This window comes from Anser brachyrhynchus, assembly GCF_964034855.1.
Source record: "Anser brachyrhynchus genome assembly, chromosome: 4".
In the NCBI taxonomy this organism is placed as follows: Eukaryota; Metazoa; Chordata; class Aves; order Anseriformes; family Anatidae; genus Anser; species Anser brachyrhynchus.
In genome coordinates, this window is record NC_137698.1 from 65,268,949 (window position 1) to 65,282,616 (window position 13,668).

A 13,668-nucleotide genomic window follows, 5' to 3' on the forward strand; every position below is an offset into this window, starting at 1 on the left:
GACAACAAAAAATCCTTTTACAAATATATCAACGCGAAACGGAGGACTAAGGAGAATCTCCATCCTTTACTGGATGCGAGGGGAAACCTAGTTACTAAGGATGAGGAAAAGGCTGAGGTGCTTAATGCCGCCTCTGCCTCAGTCTTTAGCGGCAATACCGGTTGTTCTCTGGATACCCAGTGCCTTGAGCTGGTGGAAGGGGACGGGGAGCAGGATGTGGCCTTCGCTATCCATGAGGAAATGGTTGGCGACCTGCTACGGAGCTTGGATGTGCGCAAGTCGATGGGGCCGGATGGGATGCACCCGAGGGTACTGAAAGAACTGGCGGAGGAGCTGGCCGAGCCGCTTTCCATCATTTATCGGCAGTCCTGGCTATCGGGGGAGGTCCCAGTTGACTGGCGGCTAGCCAATGTGACGCCCATCTATAAGACGGGCCGGAGGGCAGACCCGGGGAACTATAGGCCTGTCAGTTTGACCTCAGTGCCAGGAAAGCTCATGGAGCAGATTATCTTGAGGGTCATCACGCGGCATTTGCAGGGCAAGCAGGCGATCAGGCCCAGTCAGCATGGGTTTATGAAAGGCAGGTCCTGCTTGACGAACCTGATCTCCTTCTATGACAAAGTGACGCGCTTGGTGGATGAGGGAAAGGCTGTGGATGTGGTTTACCTTGACCTCAGTAAGGCTTTTGACACCGTTCCCCACAACATTCTTCTCAAGAAACTGGCTGCTCGGGGCTTGGACTGGCGTACGCTTCACTGGGTTAGAAACTGGCTGGATAGCCGGGCCCAGAGAGTTGTGGTGAATGGAGTCAAATGCAGTTGGAGGCTGGTCACTAGTGGTGTCCCCCAGGGCTCGGTACTGGGGCCGGTCCTCTTTAATATCTTTATTGATGATCTGGATGAGGGCGTCCAGTGCACCCTCAGTAAGTTTGCAGATGACACCAAGCTAAGTGCGTGTGTCGATCTGCTCGAGGGCAGGAAGGCGCTGCAGGAGGATCTGGATAGGCTGGAGCGATGGGCTGAGGTCAACTGTATGAAGTTCAACAAGGCCAAGTGCCGGGTCCTGCACCTGGGGCGCAACAACCCCAAGCAGAGCTACAGGCTGGGAGATGAGTGGCTGGAAAGCTGCCTGGCCGAGAGGGACTTGGGAGTATTGGTTGATAGTCGGCTGAATATGAGCCAGCAGTGTGCTCAGGTGGCCAAGAAGGCCAACAGGATCCTGGCCTGCATAAGAAGCAGTGTGGCCAGCAGGTGTAGGGAAGTGATTGTGCCCCTGTACTCGGCTCTGGTGAGGCCGCACCTTGAGTACTGTGTTCAGTTTTGGGCCCCTCGCTACAGGAAGGACATGGACGTGCTCGAGCGAGTCCAGAGAAGGGCGACCAAGCTGGTGAGGGGTCTGGAGAACAAGTCTTACGAGGAGCAGCTGAGGGAGCTGGGCTTGTTCAGCCTGGAGAAGAGGAGGCTCAGGGGCGACCTTATCGCTCTCTACAGTTACCTTAAAGGAGGCTGTAGAGAGGTGGGGGTTGGTCTGTTCTCCTACGTGCCTGGTGACAGGACGAGGGGGAATGGGCGAAAGTTGCGACAGGGGAGTTTTAGGTTGGATGTTAGGAAGTACTTCTTTACCGAAAGGGTTATTAAGCATTGGAACGGGCTGCCCAGGGAGGTGGTGGAGTCACCATCCCTGGAGGTCTTTAAAAGATGTTTAGATGTGGAGCTTAGCGATATGGTTTAGTGGAGTACTTAGTGTTAGGTTGGAGGTTGGACTCGATGATCTTGAGGTCTCTTCCAACCTAGAAATCTGTGATAGTGTGAGGAAACATTGCATCACGTTACTAAACAGCTCCAAGACAGAGCCTTAAAAACTCTTGAAAAACAATTTGTAAAGCACCAAATGCAACACACTAAATGCTATAAATATGGGGTTATCATCTCTACTTTTTATCAAAAGTTAGATCTGAGAAATCCTATCACACTTGCTCCCTAAACACTGCAATTATTAGATATTTTTATTTTAAATGCACCCAGCAGAGAAAGGTAGTAAACAATAAATTACTTTATATAAGGTTAAAAAAAACTTTTTTTTTTTTTAGTACAACCACTTTTCAGCCCCTTATATTTACACTCACTCTCTTTCCACACCTCCCCGTGCCTCTTTGGCACTTTAAACACCCTACATGACAAAGACAAGCTCAAAAGGCCATATATAACTAGTCCTGTGCAAGAGTTGACGTCAATAATTTGGGAGTCTCCTGGGCTTCAAAATTTAGCCACCTAAGTCTAGTTTGATGGCATCAGTCTGGATAGTTCAGACAGCAAAATTGGGTGGAAAACTGTATTAGCAGAATATTAGATACACAGAGACTTCTACAGTTTGAGGACCAATATAACTCCTTGTTTTTGCATCCTTTACCATTTGCAGTGGAAGAAAATAGATCTGAGCAGCTTTTGATGGGGAGAGACCTGGATATGAATGTATTCTAAAGTAAGATTACTTTTTTTACATGTGTTTAATCTTATAATCATCACCGAAAAAAAATGTGCACTGTTGTAGAAAGGATTTTTGTTTTAAATAAAAGTTGGTTAATTGACTTTGAACAGATAATGGATGCAGCTAGTCTTTTGAATACACCTAATGAGCTTATTTAGCTTTTTGAAGTCAACTTGATGTCTCAACAGGCATCCTTAGTGATATTTTTAGTTGCAGAAAACAATTTCACAAAATAATGAGGCTTGCAACAGGGAAATCTTTAGTCAAATTAGAATTCCAAGTTTAGACTGCATTTCCTAGCAGCTGCAAATTGGTATTTTTTTCAAGAAAAAATATAGTCTTCCACCTCCATTCCAGGAAACTGTTCCACATAAAGGGAACCAACAACAATCAGATTTCAATAGACACTCTTTGTGTTGTTATTTTACTGTATTCCACTTTATTTTGCACTGTTGTTGCTAACACATGGCCCTGAGTTCAAACCAATTTAGTTCACTAAGTCCTTAAAGTGAACAATTCTGCATAAGATATAGAGTTTAGACATAGAACATTAAACAGCAGTTTTACTCTAGAAGCAAAACACTGGTTTTGTGCTATTACTGAAAGTTTCTGCGATTCTTGCCTCCCCCCAGAAAAAGAAAAAAAAAAAAAAGCCTTAGAGCAATATTCAGCAACCATTGATTCATATAAATTATTACTATGTTTTGCTATTAAGAGTTTAAAAAAAAAAAAAGTTTTATTTAAGGTCTTTCAGTGCTTATATATCTGCTTGGCCTCAAGAACCTATCTACCTCTTTAGCCACCAACAGAACTTTAAAGCCTTTGCCCAGCACACGCTGCTGATTTATTTAACAACACAAAATGTTATATTATTTGCTAGTACTTTTAACTATATTTCTTCAGAGTTATCTTTAAGTAGTGCAAAAGTCTCTTCCTTTTACATTCATGTCACTCAATGGGACATTAATACCAATATTAAATTTATTAAATTTACATGCCTAATTTCTTTATAAAAGATGTTTATCAAGACACTTCTTAACATAATTAGAAATATCATGAGATCGATATTCATTTCTCTATTTAAAATTCAGAGATTAACTGATCAAAACAAAATATGGAAGCATGACTCTTTTTATGCTCCAAAGTCCTCTCTATCATCTTTATTCCAAGCTCCAAAGGCAGGATTCAAAACCCACTAAAGCTGACGTCTTTCTAAAGAAGTCTTTCCATTGATTTTCACAGGTCTTTGGTCAAGCTCCAGATGACCTAGATAATTGTGCCAATGAACAAGCTGGAACTCCTTGTATGTTCTTGTTTACAAAAGAGATGGAGCAGGTCAAAATTCTCATTTAATCTCACTATACTGGATAGATCAGTTACAAAACAGTGCAACAGTAAAGGAGACTTTAAAGAGACAGACCTGAAACAACCTGCTGTGCAAGTGTCATTTTATTACTTTAGTTCTCTGAGCTTTATTTTTCTTGATACAACCTGCCAGAACATTTCAAAATTGACTTAAGAATACTATTTCTGTTCTCTGTGCTTTTTTTCAGTTATTATTGGTTTTTGCATAATGGATGTATCAATAGAATAAGTTTGAAGGGAGTTTTACCCTATTGGTAAGACACAATGAGATCCTGTCCAGCTCAGATATCTCAGATCAGCTAGGGAAATCGTTGCCTCTGACTGGCTTCTCTCTGTGCTACAGCCCAATATTTTTGCACTGCACTTTCCTCCCATGTCTAGGTCTGAGGTTGACAGGAACTGAACTGTTTCAGATTTTTCTTACTGCTCCATCAAAAAAAATATCTTTCTTAATGGTGAATTAATTGAATTATACGCATACTAATGCAACAGAATTATTACATTAATATGTAAAACAAAGTTTTTAAGAAGACATCACCAGGGTTCCTTATGCTACTGGCTGCATCAGCTTTAATGAATCTTTTTACAGGGCAAGCCTAAGCCTTCCTATGCAGAGGAAGAGACACTAAACTGTAGGATAAACACAGTGAACAGCTGAGCAAAGCAAAGCTGAATATAAAGCAGTCATTGCATGTGAGCACCAGTTCTGAAACATAAAATAATGAAGGATAGAATGAAAAGACAAATTATTATAGTTGTACAACATTTCTAAAAGAAACCATAGTTCTCATGCATTTATAAACCTAGGTGAGACTTCAGGTGAGAGCCCTATGATAAATCATCACAGCTTCACTGTCTCAAGAGGAGTGGTCATTTAGATCAACTGTTATTCCAGAAAGGTAATGCAAAACTCATGATGGTAAATTCCTCTGAGAGTCAATACAGAAGCCTCATGTGATCCTATGTTTTTCTCTATGAGGGTAATTTTCAACATTTGCAACTAATAGGTATGGTTGGTGTTCTATTTGTCATCAGCATCATCAGCATCATCTTCAGTTCACAGTATACCTCATGAAAATAACCAAAAATTATTAAGGACTCCAGTCACTCCTAGTAGCACACATACAAAAGACCTTCTAATGCAGGCGTCATATCAGTCAACACAGAAGGAGATACTAATTATTTTGGTATCAAATATTAAATATGTTTCTGTGTTTAGAATTCATGATATTTTATTCTAATGATTTTTATAAGAATCTATATGAATCACTTAAAATTTCTGTTAGCTCTTGTATCAACTATTATATGGATAATAAGACATGCAAGAGAGAATCTAGACATTCTGCTGATTTTAGCAACCAAATGCTTGGATTCAAAATGAACAGACTCACTGAACAGGAGAATAAACCAAAACACCCACACATAACAATATTTTTCTCCATACTACTGCAAAAACAGGAAAAGCAAAACCAAACTCAATGAAACAAATAAATAAATAAATAAAATAAATAAATAAATCTCCTGGGATTGTTTGAATCAATAATCATGGTGGCCTGAAAGCCTGAAAACTGTTAAATGGAAAAATATACTGGATTGATACTGATATACACCCTCACTGGAGTACTGCAAGTGGAGAAATAAGTTCATAAAGAAATTTACATCAATTCAAAAGCCTTTTTGCTACACCTTTAGAGAACAATTGCACATACAATATGAATCAGCTATAATGTTCTTCCAATGCACTGACTGTTATCTGCTGCCACCAGGAAAAGAAATATTCCTTTTTTTCCTCTCTTCTCCCTATCCAAACATCACATGATGTGGCTTCAAAATTTTTGATAACCTCTTTCTTCGAAGAGATTTTTGTAATAAATGTTTAGTATGATCAGCAAAGAGCTAATGAAGAGTTTTGGTCGGAACAGAATGTATTTGTCCTGCAGGACGGTGTGACAAACAGGAAAAAAACAAACTTTTTCTACAGTTTCCAGCTCCATGGTACTGACACAATAGAGTCTTTTGCACAACAAAAGACAGAGAGCGTCCCTGTCCTTAAAGGGTTAAAATGTAAATGTACAAGATAAGTAATGGCAGAATTTGTGACAGCATATAATATTGTAGAATGTCTGAGAAGTCTTAATGGCTTTATAGGTAAACACCTGAATCTCAAAAAATAACATAACAGGACCAAGTATAGTTTGTCAGATGACAACGTAAGTTTTGTACAAAACAAGAATCCAGAAATGCAAGGCACTTAATGTAGTGGATTCCATATGGAATATACATGCTACAGGGAAAAAAAAATATATAGTTGTTGAAGTAATTTCCAGGAATGAGAAAAAGCAAAGTGGGAACAAAATAAATGATTATAGATCTGATTAGGACTAACTTAAAGAGAAATATATATATATATGTTTCTTTGTGAGAACAAGTACAAGGACACATTATTTTTTTAAAAATGCATATCATCCAAGGTAGAAAACAGGACTGTGTTCTATGATAAAAACTATGTTGAATTAAAATACATCTCTGAATACAACGAGAGGATATTAACCTTTTCTATTCAAATTAGGCATGGCTTTGAAGCAGAATTTAAATTGAGTAGTAGCCTGGAAGCTTTGATTTACATCAAATAATTGGATATGAGCTTCCAACATGCAAAGCAGGCAGCTGCTGAAAATGATCTGACGAAAAACAAGATTTTCAAAATCATCACTGAATTACCAGTAACAAAGGCCAGGAGTATTGGGAACAAAACCAAGACTGAGGAAAGTATTAAAGATCAGATTATTCACCCAGGAAAACTTTGCATATAAAATAATGGCCTCTATGAATGCTGCTACCATTCAGGGAAAAGATCTATTTGTTACAAATGAAAATTTTAGGAAAATGTCAACTAAGTGTGCAGATGCTCAGGTCAGAGAAACAAATGCTAGAAATGACAAAGAAAGGAATATGGAACAGACCAGGGGATGTTATTTTTTCTCTATATGGAAGCAGTATGCATACACCTTGGGTATTCTGAGATGTTATGATTTTCCCATCCCAGCCAGTAGAATGGGTTCACAGAAGGGCAGTGGAGGTTATCAGAGGCTGGACGAGCTCTGTAAGTGCTAGCATGAGAAAGAAACCACTGAGGAGGGAATACAATAGCGGCCTCTGCAGCCATTGGCAACACAGAGAATAAATAGAGGACAATTGTTTTTTACAGTCCAAGAGATAAGGGTATTATTCTTAAATAAAAGAAGCATGCAGCAGATGCAGAACAAAGGAAAGGAGGTGATCTTCCACACGAGCAGATATACTGCAAAAATTGCAGTGATAGAGTGTAGTTCATAATAAAAGTGCACGTGGATTCAGTGAGGGGCTGAACAAATTCAAGCAGTAGTGTCTGCTGGGGGCTGAGCAGAGGGACATCACTCTCAGAGAACACTGCCCGGTTGCTGGTTTTGTACCCTTCACTAAGCCTCTGCTGCTGGTTACTGCTGGGTGCTGGGTTGGAAGGACCTTCGGCCTAACATGCCTTTTGTGCACTCTCAGTCAGCTGCAGGTGTACCCTCGTATCTCAAACGCGTCAGCTTAATTCACAGTACAAATCATTTTCCACCTTGTCAAAAAGAAAAGACAGAAGCAATGGAGACCTGTTAGGGATCAGTAAATTAAAATTACGTAATAAGCTACTGAGGGCGATTTTCCCATCAAAGACAGCAACAGGCATTTGTTACAGAAAAGCAGGTTTATTATGACACAAAGAAGGAATAAGTTAAAAAGTGACGTAACAAGATTGCAACTTAAAAGTCCAAAGGTGTTTGGGGATCTTCAACATGCAGGAATATGTTTCCCATTGATATTTGGCTCAAATGTTCAGCAAATAGCATAACTACTTTGTACATTTTATATAATATGAATATCTGCCGTATTTTTTTCACAGTTTTACTCCATTTATATATATACATATATATATGCATATATATATAATCCACAAGACCTCATCCAAAGCTTGATAAATGTTGGTAGTAGTTTTAAGATGTTAAAAAAAAAATAAATAAAAATTAAACTAAAAAAGAAAGGAAGCCTAGAATCAGAAACAAGAAGTTCCTTAATTAAAATAGGAATAAACACCAGTGGTATAAATAATCTTTAAGAAAGTAAGATATGGGTAAAGTGAGAAGAGCTCAATAAGAAGGTCTGTCCAAAAAAAATCTTTTCAGATGCAGGGGCAAAACAATTGAACAATTAAGACAAACCTCTTTCCTTTACAGGTTCTTGAAGACTATAAAGACTGCAGTGATACAGCAACTTTACTAGATGAGAAAAACCCACTCCTTTGATTTTACTGGGTTTCAAGTGTATTCTTCAAATGTTATTGTTCCTCTCCTTATTTTCAGTAACTTAATTCAATTCTTTTGTTGAACAAGTTTATGGGAGGATTTATTTTTAGTATCTCCTGTCACTGCATCACAGCATTCCCACACTGATTACTCCTCAAGACAATTGTGCTTCCATAACAAGGCTGTGGAGGCAATGGGTGGGGGATGATGGATAGCGGGCAATATATTCGAAGGCTGCTGTAACCTAGTGAGACTGAACATCTTGGGCTCCTTCTAGTGTCGACAGTTGGAGGTGGGGTCCTCCAGAAAGCAGTTCAGAAGGAAGTGAAATTCCGATTTTCCCATCTTTAATTTCTCTCTGGAGAGCTTATCTCGCTACACTGATTGTGGAGGGAGCTTGGGAGATCAGCCTTATTATGTTAATATTGAGCTTTGGGATGCTACTCCCCTTTGAAGATCTGGCACAGAGTGCCACAAGCCTATTGGATTTCACAGTAGCAAAGGCCCCCGAGACCACAAGTGCAAGATAACAACAGAGGCTTTAAGAATAGAGGCTCAGGCCCCAGGGGCATAAACACAAATCACAGAAGGTCAGTGACTCACCAGTGCGGGAATGCAAGCTTGGGAGCCAAGCTGAGCTGATTTTAAGGCATCACAAAGAGAACAGAGAAAATGTATCTAACATACGTAAAACATCCTATAGACATCCTATAGACAGTGAAAACACAAAGATAACAAGAAAGTGCAAATAACAGTCAGAGTCCCTGCTAGGAAACAAAGGAAGAACAGAAATATGGGAATTTCTCCAGCACCCTCTCTTCCAGTTGCAGAGGCTGTGTCTGAGTCACATTGCTACTTAGCCACAGCTCTTCCCTCCCTCACCTATAGCAGAGAAGAAGCAATTTGTGCTTTGCCATCCCCCACATTTTGCTACTGTGACTCAGCAGTTATATGAAAAGAGTTTTCATAAGTTAAGAAAATAAGAATTTTGAATAAAATTTGTATTTTCTGCTCCAGATTTCCCACAGAATAGTGTGATTTATTACCACAGTACCAAACCAATGTAAACTAGGGTGCAACAATCACAATGGTGTGCATGCAGTGGAAATTTTTTAACAGCTCGATAGAAAACATCCCAGGAACAAGCCACTTCACACAGAAAGTGAAATGAAAATGATGAGATGGCAAAATGAACTGTGCAAATACCTCTGAGAGGCAAAGATGAACAAATGATTTAATAAATCTCACTAATATTTTTCGAAAGCATTTAAAACATTAACACTTGGACCAAAAAATAAAAAATAAAAAATCCTTGGAATATAACTGGATTTTACCAATCTAATGTACAATATTCACCAGTGAATTACTGTGCTGAACTATGAAATTATCACTGTATTCCTTTACAGATGTAAATACCATAGATAACCCCCCCAAAGTGTGTTTTGTGGCCTGCCTAAAAGTCTTCATATATATCATAGAAAAGTCTTCTTTAAATGAAATAAATTGAACCTTATTTCTTGCTCTATGATTATTTTGACATTAGAACAAAATGTTCAGCTACTTGCTTGAACTATGACTCTCTCCAAGACCTTTAGTAGCTAAGCTCCAATAATTTCTTGCACATCCTCCTCTGCAGCACTCAGCATTATTTCCCTAATTATTTTCTTAATGTTAAGAAAACAATTCCTCCAAGTTAAGGAATGCTTACTCCTTCATTACCAAATAACATCATAGGTCAATCAAGGATATGATGTTTGCCAAAATGACCTCTGTTTGTTGAAAGAGATCCTACAGTCCTTAGTTTAGGGGCAGAATGTCAGAGCAGTCTCCAAGTCTGTTAGAGAGGATCAGGAAGAACTTCAAGAAAGGAAACAATACAGAAAATTTGTTCTGATAAATGTAACCCATGGAGTGAATGAAGAGAGGATTTCCTGATTGTGTGGGCCAGAAAAGAGTCTATAATATGCTGGCTTAATGCAGGCTGACTTCAGATTATTTTTTTTCTTTATAAAAAAGATAAAAGCATAGTTTGTTTTCTTTTTTTTTTTTTTTTCACTGATGCCTCTTAAAAACACTTATTATTGTGCAGCTGTCCTCTCTGTTTCTGATGCTGATTCCATTCCACTTATCTTAATCTAAATCAAGTGAAACGTAATGTCAGCCTTTGGATAATATTACAAAACTTTAAGTCTGTAGTGGTTATATCCTTTACAAGTTGGGATCTGGAATTTTGAATGAGAGCTTTGTTTCCTAGCAGACTGTTTCAGGATATTCAAGCGATAATAGGATGTATTTTTTTTTAATGTTTTTGTTGTTGTTGTTTTGTTGTTGTTTTGTTTTGTTTTGTTTTCACAAAAAAAGTTCAGGCCAGTTTGAGATCTAGCATCACATGGGTCAAGAAAGACATTCCTTCTAATGATTAGCTGTAATTTTCTGGCCTAATGTAAGATCATAGAATCATAGATTCATTAAGTTTGGAAAAGACTTCCAAGATACTGAGGACTGTGTCTGACATCCAGCAGTCCTGAGGGTATATTTAGCAGTTGTTGGTTCTTCATACATCTTAGCACACTTTATTCACTAAGTGTAAGAAAGCACTAAGAATTCTTTTTTTCAGCCTGCTTTCTGTACAGTAATAATTAACTCATTACTGAGTTAATTGCAGTGAGCAGTCATGATTTTAACTTATCATGTCACCTCTTTAAAAGAAGTACATATAGACGTAATGCAGCTACTTAGTAACAGCATTTTAAATGGAATTCAGATTTCTAATGAAATTATGTTATTCTCTAAACTCACAATGTTAAAATCCATTACAAAGCTGAATATGTAATTGTAATGTAGGCAAAAACTTGATACATTTAAAATTAAGGGACAGCTCTTATAGCTCAAGTTAGGCTAAACCTATACCAAAAACAAACAAACAAAAACAACTAACTAAAACTTCCCTTTTCTTCTTATTTTGGGAGGAACTACAACCTGAACTTATTATATAAACAAAAGAGTAGAGCACATGCCTCAACCAGGATATATAACAGAGAGTGTCAACCGAGAAGAAAAGAGACAACTATTTAAATGACAGTAGTCACATATTTCTAATGGTGAATGAACCAACTCAGAACGAAACCACTTCTAAGAAACATCACTAATCAGGTACTTTCTTCATGTTTAGTCTTTTTTTTTTTCTGGGTAAAATAAAAGTTTTTTTTTAGAAAAGAGCTAGTTAACTAAGATAAGAACCCTTCATGTATTTCATACTTAAGAAGGGAGATCCAGTAGCTTACAGGAAGAATAAGCTCCCTCAGCATCATGAAAGAGTTTCCAGCAGCATAGGACCTAACAGACCCATGATTTGAGATACAGTGTGCTAAGTATTAACAGAATCACTAAACTATTTTGTGATAGCTCCAACTAGAATATTTGCTAAAAGCTTCCTGCCAGTGAAAGAGTACAATAGAGAAGGCTTCAAATGTATTACAACTGTTAGCCAGCTGTAAATAACAAGCAGTTGCATGCAGTGAGTCAGACCAGTGCTAAAATAGAACTTGAGGAATCTATTTTTGTTTGGAATAGAACCAAGCCTTAACCATATTTATGTTCAAATTACTAAACTGAAGCTGCAGTGGATTTGAAAAAGAAAATAGGATTGCTGCTAAATAAAGATTGATTATTGAATATCTTCTCGATGAAAACAAAATGTCAAATTGAAGTGGATTTGCAATCAGGAAGTAGCTGAGGAAATTTGAAACGATGTTAGTCACTGATAGAGGTGTGGGAAGTAAATGGGAGAATTCAGTTACTTCCCCAAAGAGACCTCCAGATGTCCCTTCCAACCTTAACCATTCTGTGATTCTGGGATTTTGTGATTAAAATGCCAACCGGAAACATTAACTATCTCCTCTGTTGCCAAATCCTTACCAGCTTCATTGAAAAGAGCAAGAAAAAAGATATCTTGAATAGGTATTTTTGGCTCGTGTGTATACCCAAATACCAATTTCTGCTATCGTATGTGGTCAAAGTCAAGGTGAAGGTTAGAGTAACATGGCCTTCCCATTTTGCAGCTGAACTCCCCTGTGAATGTGTCTACATTTAAGATTATTTTTTCATTCAATAAATGTTGAAATCCTTACTAATATAGGCAGGACTGAACTTTGATGGCATGGAGTTTTTGTCTAGAAGAAAGACAATCCCTTAGCATATGTACAGTTTAAACTTTAGCGGAAAATAAAACGTTAAAAGCAACCTTTTTTTTTTTTTTCCTGAACTTTGACAACAGAGTTAAAATTTATAGCTTTCCTTTCTTTAAAAGCTTGTTTGGACAAATGCTGTCAGAACAAATCATTCTATATTATTATTTACCGATAAATAAATATTTTGAACATTTAATGAAATTAAAAACCAGTAACTTGTGATGACAGTACTAGTTCCTCCAAAATTCAAGATGTTTTTTCTCAGACTTCCTACCCTCAGCCCATCTGGAACACATTCTGGCCCCATGTTCTGGAACGTATAATACAACCATTGATTAGCCATTTCTTAAAACAACACCATTTGCAAGACAGTAAGTGTCTCTTTGATATAAGTTTAGATACTTGCATGAGCTGATTTTTCAGAATTATGCAGGATGGATTTGTCATTATTTTCTCAGTCTTGGCTGTCAGATTATTTTTTTCTCTAACACCCTAATTCTTTTGTAACCAGCAACACTCAGAGGGTTCGGTACACTACAACACTCAGCTGAAATGTTGTAACACTATCCAAGATTTCAAATGACTTAAGGACGGTATTTTAGTTCATAATTTTATCTTAGACTATGACAATGGCAATACAACAACTGGTGAGATTTACTTGCTTGTTAATACAGAAAGATAATATGTGCCTTACTTAAACCATTTCAGAGTAGTAGAAGCCATTATTATGATTTGTCTTTCATTTTACATGACTTACAACCTGTTTTCAAGCCCAGACTAGACAGAGTTTCTCCATAGCCTTTGATATGTACTCCCTTCCTTCTCGTGGGACTGTGGGTGGATTTGGCCAGAAAACTTCCTGATGATAGATATTGTAGCGTAATCTCATTCTGAAAACACACCATAATTTTCTGCCTAGTACTCTTCCTATTGTGGATCCCAGTTTGACAGCCAGAACTTCCAAACTAGTATTAGCATTGCCAATAATGCATTTTATTGAAATATTTCATCAGATAAAGGAATTTTATTCAGATAATGTGAGCTATGTGAAAGCTATATCCCTTTTAAGAGTCCTTTTTAAGTAACTTCCTTGCAAATCCCAAGGCAATGAACCAATGTCTCCTGGATGTCACTTCTCTCTTTATTTCCAACACAGTTATTAAACACAGAGTTGCACTTACTGCTACCAGTAAGAATCACAAATCCTGAAGTTGTGAGAAACTGAAATACCAAATTTGAGATCCAACAGCTGTTTTCTCCACTGAAGAAAATGCAAGCTAATTCAGAGTTATTTTCTA